Here is a 6,373-nt window from a genome sequence, read left to right on the forward strand (position 1 = left end):
TATATATATATATATTTCCAAGTCTAGAAGCCAATGTAAAGAAAGGTCATTATGAGTCATACTTACTATATCTAGACCTATGTGTACTAAAGAATAAGAAACTGGAGCTAGGGAGAGAGTTCAATCCGTAAAGTGCTTGCCTCAAAAGCAGGAGGACCTGAGTTCAGTACCCAGAACCCACATAAAAATGCCAGGCATGGTGGCACACGCACATTTGTAATCTCAGCACTGGAGAAGTAGAGTTATGAGATGCCTAGGGGTTCACCAGCCAGTCAGTCTAAAGCAATTGGTGAACTCTAGGCCAATGAGAGATTCTGTCTCAAAGGAAACATGGTATTTCTGAGGAAGACAGTTGAGGCTACCCCTCTGGCCTCCACATGCACTTACCCCCCCCCACCACACACATACTCTCATTTTTTAAAAAAGAAATGTATGAGGCTAGTGTGGTGTGCATGCTTATAATTCCAGCACTTGGGAGGCTGAGGCTGGAAGATTGAGAGTTCAAGATCATTCTGAAGTTTATGGCAAGACTGTCTCAAAAAGTGGGGGGGTGGTCTGAAGAGATGGCTCAGTGGTTAAGAGCACGTGCTGCTCTTCCAGAGAACGTGAGTTCAATTCCCAGCACCCATGTCCAATGGCTCAAAATGCCTGTAACTCCAGCTCTAGGGCACCAATGCCTTCTTTTGACACTAGAGAACTGGCTGACTTGCTGTCCTTCTACAATGAGGACACCACAAGGCAACCATCTATAAACCTAGAAAACAACCCTCACACCACATGTGAACCCTGCTGGAGCCTTGGTCTTGAACTTCCCAGCCTCAGATCTGTGAAAAATCACTTTCTGTTGTTGAAACCTCCCAGGTTACGTATTTTGTTACAGCAGTTAAAGCTGACGAAATAACATAACATAACATAACATAACATAACATAACATAACATATAACATAACACAACATAACATAACATATAACATAACACAACATAACATAACATAACAACACGACACTGGGGGAAAACCAAGAGGCCAGCAGAGGTCCTAGGAGAGAATTCACTTCCCACCTTTACTCAGCTTCTAGAAGGTGCTTTCTGGCACAGCGGCTCCTTCCTCTGTCTTCAAAGCCAACAGCAAGTAGCTCTGTCCTGTTCACATTGCATCACTCTTTCTCCTCTTCTTCCTCCCTCTCCAATGAACATGGGGCTTTGGAGGTCTGATTCCTAGACATGAGGGTGAGAGATCACAGATAAAGGAAAGGCTATGACAATGGTGTGACCTACTGAGAATGTCTCATGAATATGACAGGTACAGGGACCTTTCTCTGGAGAGAAAAATTCACTGAGGATGGGGCTTGGCAAATATTTTCCAATGAATGAGATGGGAAATGAATGTGGTGCCTCCCTCCTATTAAAAAGTATGTGAATACAGGGCCGGAGTGGTCATAGATCTTAGCGAAAACCCCAAAACTTTCATATTGCTAGATTAGTGTGATTTCTTACTATGTGCAAAATATATATCCTTATATTTACAAATATCCCAGTCACCACTCATCAAAGAAGCTCATTTTGCAACAGAGGCCAATACCAAGGACCACAACTGGTCACACAAGGACATTGTCTATGAATTGCCAGGCCTAAGGTTTACATCCACAGTGCAACCTCTACACCTAAGGCTCATGGAACATAGAATGGGGATAAAGAAGAGGACCCTAAGGAATCAGTTCTCAGTAATGAAACTCCTTATGCAGTGGAGGGCCAGGAACAGAGAAGGTCACAAATGGCCAAAGTGTAGAGATCAAGAGTCCTTGGATCCTGTCCCCTTTATTTAACTTCATCCACCCAAGGCTCAGTGACCATCTCAGAAGAGGGAGTGGAGAGATTGTAAGAGCCAGGGAGGATGGGCATGACCACATGGAAACAGAGTCCTACAAGCTCCTGGGAACCTACTCATATGAGTCTATAGCACAGGTGTCGGCATATACACGTCCCATGCAAACTCAGGCAGACAGTAACCCAGCATAGAACTGGGAAAACAGGGGCTGGAAAGATGGCTCAGCGGTTAAGAGCACTGACTGCTCTTGCAGAGGACCCAAGCTCGATTCCCAGCACCCACATGGAGGCTACAAACTGTTCTTAACTCCAGTTCCAGGGGAATCCAAAGCCCTCTTCTGACCTCCAAGGCATTGCATGACACAGGTGCACTCACATACATACAGGCAATACACTCATACACGTAAAATAAAAATAATATTTTTTTAAAAAGTTAGAGAACTAGGAAAATGAACAGCAGGCCCAATCTTATCTAAAGGAATATTGACAACCGATTACTGCTAGATGAAGAAGAGCTGATCTTCCTAAAACAAGGGACTCTAGATAGGCTGACTAGACTCAGCAGATAGACTTGCACTGGGGAACAGCTGGGGGCACTGACAACACTGGGCTGTAAAAGGGATGACAGAGTATATGGGCTCCAGTGGGGGGGGAGGCTATGGGAGGCTGCCAGTGGGATGGGGGTATAAAGATGATCAAGATTGTTTGGGGTATTCTGTATGAAATACACACACACACGCGCACACACACAATCAAATTAAAAAAAAAATAAATGTATGACTATGGTGCAACCTGTTAGGGTCAGATGCTTAAGTAGCCTTAATTCCACCTGGAACCTTAATTCCTTTTGTGTTGTAACAATATGCTCACACGTCCCAGAGATTAGGAAGTGGGCATCTTTAGAGATGACATTCTGTCCCTTAAATCTTACCTTTGAACCAACATGGGATTCCAACCCAGAGAAGTTGGGAGAGAGGACAATGTCCACTTAGTCTCTGAAATTAGAGAAAGAAGGATGAAAAGGAAGATCTGGGCGCAAAGAGTTTACTAATAAAAGCCACACGGGTTGGGGAGGCAGTGGTAGCACCTAAGTGGAAATCACTGAATGTTTTCTAAGTTCAGGAGAAGTTACACACACATAACAGCTATTTCAGGAGCTCACTACTACACACATCTTGAGGGAATCATCCAGGAGGTGGGACTAGCTCTGAGTCTGGCTTATGGTTTGTCTGGCTTGTTCCCATCCTGACTGCATGGTGCTTGATTCACCCACATGAAGAGGCTTTGGGGCCATATCCCCACGGTTCAAGTTCAGCCAACAGAGGTAAGCAGAGAATGGTGTTGGATCACAGCCTAGCCTTCTGCTACTGGAAGACAGACCAGGTATCTCTGGGTATCTTTTCTAACACAATCTCCCCAGGGATTCCTGAAGTTCCTTATGGACAGTGATGGGGATTTTCACCCCTTCCCATCCTTGTTCTATTTCGGGCAAATAGAACAATTTGTTAAGGACTGAGAGAGTGGGGGGTAGGTTCACCATTCTGGTCTATCATGCTTAGGATCTACCCTAATGAAGGTAATAATCTACAGCTTCTTAGTTACTGTTCTCATCATTGTAACCACATATCTGACAAGCAGCAACTTAAAGGAAGGAAGGATTTATTTTGGCTCATGGTTTTAGGGGATACAGTCCATCATGGTGGGGAAGGCATGGCTCCTAGCAGCTCCATGATGCTTCATCTGAAGTGGACCTGGCTATAACCATCACACTGTATACCCCCTGCCCATTGACACTTCCTTCAGTTAGGCCCTACCTCTTAAGATTCTACAACCTCTCAAAACAGTGTTACCAGCAAGGGACTAAGTATTCACAAGTACATGGGCTTATGAGGGAAATTTCACATTCAAACCATTACATCCTCAAATTCTTCTCTTGGCTTTATTTAATTTCACTGCATCTATTGCTGTGCCCAGTTTACAAGACCCCAAAGACCACTAAGGACCCAACCGATGTAAACATACAAGGGTTTTTTTGTTGCTGCAAGCTTAACTTGGGCCCACTCTGTCACCGACCCAGTGGATCTCAGATGTGAGACCCCTTGCTTTGGGAGACAGAGGTTTTTATAGGTTTATTTCAGCAAGTTCAGCAAGTAGGGGGTCTCCAGCCTGGCAAGCATTTGATTGGTTGCAGCCCAGTGCCAAACCATAAACTGCTGCCTTCAGGAAATCTGAAGAGACATCTGGACTTTTAGTACTTTCCTGCCCCTGGTTAATTGAACATTGGCAGGGGAGTTGGTCTCTATCTGTTCCAAGCATACTTTTTTTGTGTTGTTTCCTGGAACAGGGTTCAGGGCTGGGTCAGTCCCATGGAGGTTTTATCCAAGATGGAGTCACTCAGGTCTCCGATCACCCCTCTGACTAGTACCTTGGGGGCCCAATCATGGGCTCTCCCTGATCTCATGTTCTTCATCACCCAGACTCCAGAGGGACTGATAGTGGATATTGGTTGCTCCCACGTTACCTTAATAAGATCTCCTCCCTGAAGAGTCCACCATATGTGTTCTGTTGTTTCACGGCCCCAGCGAGAGCAATAAGTAGCGCTGTCCTGTTTCTCTGGGACTTGTATTTTGGAGTTCTAGGCCCTGGGAAAACATAGAACTGGCCTGGTTTTCTGTATGGGCCTGGAGAGTTAGAGTGTAAGGATGTGCGCCTCCCTTAGGATTGAAATCAAAGAAAGCATCTAACCGGGAGTGCAGAGTTGGGAACCAAGTAGCTGGGGGTGCTACTTGGGAGATCTGAAACAAAATATTACCTCCTATCACATCTTGGAGGACCCAAGTCAGATTCATAGGTTGATGCTGGCTTCCCGGAGCAGGAACAGCTATCATGGGGAACAGAGTATATACAGTCAACAGTTTGAAAATCGGGTGAGCTTTAGCTTGAGCGGATTGTTGGGATCATTTGAAATTCTCCATCCTGAAGCTGGGGATGCGCACTCCTCTACAGTGAATGGGTCAGCTGGCCGTACATGTGTGTGGTGGATCTATGATGCTACACCATCCATTTTGAGGGCTGTGGGGGTTAGTAGGATGACATAGGGCCCCTTCCACAGTGGCTCTAAGGATCCTTGCCAATGCCTCTTAACGTAGACCCAGTCACCAGGTCGATATTGATGAGGTTCTGGAGGGGGTCCTGTCTCACAAAGAGCATGTAGTTTAGGCCATACATGTTTATGGGACCACTGGACTCCCCTGAGGTCGTCCAACAGGTCCCAATCTTCAAATTCAGTAATCTTCTCTGCCTGGAGGTTAGGAATAATGGGAGGGGGCATTCCAAACATTATCTCAAAGGGGGTTATTCCCATCTGGTAAGGGGAGTTACGCACTCGATAGAGTGTGAACGGAAGGAGAGTCACCCAGTCACCACCAGTCTCTAAGGTCAATTTAGTTAAGGTCTCTTTCAGAGTTCTAGCCATTCTCTCTACCTGTCCTGAACTCTGGGGTCTATAAGCACAATGTAGTTTCCAATCAATCCCCAGAACTGTGGCCAGACTCTGACTTACCTTGGACACAAAAGCCGGTCCATTATCTGACCCTATCTGTGGAAAGCCGTACCTGGGGAGGATGTCTTCCAACAGTTTCTTTGCCACCATTTGAGCTGTTTCATGTTTAGTAGGGAAGGCTTCAGTCCATCCTGAAAAAGTATCTACAAAGACTAGCAAATAACGGTAATCATACCTGCCAGGTTTTACCTCAGTGAAATCCATTTCTCAATAGGCTCCAGTTTTTCTCCCTCGAAGTCTGATTTCTGGGTTTTTAATATTTGGCACCACATTAGTGAGTTGGCAAGCTTTAAAGCCATTGACAATGCCTTTAATCTTTAAATTAACCTCCTTGATTTTTACTTCAGCATGTCATATTAAGTCCTGCATCCTTTTGATGCCCATGTGGGAAGAACGGTGTATTTTTGCCAACATTCGTTTTCCTAATTTTTCCAGGAGGATCAGCTTCCCTTCTGCTGACCTCCACCATCCTTCCAGGCATTGGGTCCTCGGCAGTCCCGTTATCCATTTCAGGTCCTCCCTTGTGTATTTGGGCTTTTCGGGGAGGTTTGAGTCACCTGGGTAAATTAGTGTGGTGACCAAGATTGAGTCACTTTGGAGGGCAGCCTGTTTAGCCACCTGATCCGCTCGATTGTTCCCTTGGGAAACCTGATCGTCCCCTTTTTGATGACCTGGCAGTGGATAATTGCCGATTTCTTTGGCAGCCAGAGAGCCCTCAGCAATGTTAGGATTTCTTCTTTATTTTTGAGAGTCTTTCCCTCTGCCATTAATAAGCCCCATTCCCAATATATTGCCCCATGAACGTGCGTGATGGCAAAGGCATATCGGCTTTCTATATACACATTAAGCTTTTTGTCCTTTCCCAGTACCAGCACCTTAGGGCAATAAGTTCAGCCTTTTGGGCTGAAGTGCCAGTGGGCAGAGGCTCTGTCCAAATGATGCCAGTTAATGATACTACAGCCACCCCTGCATACCTCTTGCCGTCCT

General features: G+C 45.6%; 1 long non-coding RNA gene across 1 annotated transcript; it reads right to left on the reverse strand.

Annotated features, from left to right (window-relative positions):
- Nucleotides 1–1,070: 1,070 nt before the first annotated feature.
- LOC115067124 lies at nt 1,071–5,318 on the reverse strand. The gene is made up of 4 exons (XR_003846559.1): nt 4,637–5,318; nt 4,346–4,466; nt 2,756–2,819; nt 1,071–1,215 (listed from the first exon to the last, which is right to left on the reverse strand). It is a non-coding gene; the product is annotated as an uncharacterized LOC115067124 (long non-coding RNA).
- Between the last annotated feature and the right edge of the window lie 1,055 nt (nt 5,319–6,373).

This window comes from Nannospalax galili, unplaced genomic scaffold (assembly GCF_000622305.1).
Source record: "Nannospalax galili isolate Female #2095 unplaced genomic scaffold, S.galili_v1.0 scaffold83, whole genome shotgun sequence".
Taxonomy (NCBI): Eukaryota; Metazoa; Chordata; class Mammalia; order Rodentia; family Spalacidae; genus Nannospalax; species Nannospalax galili.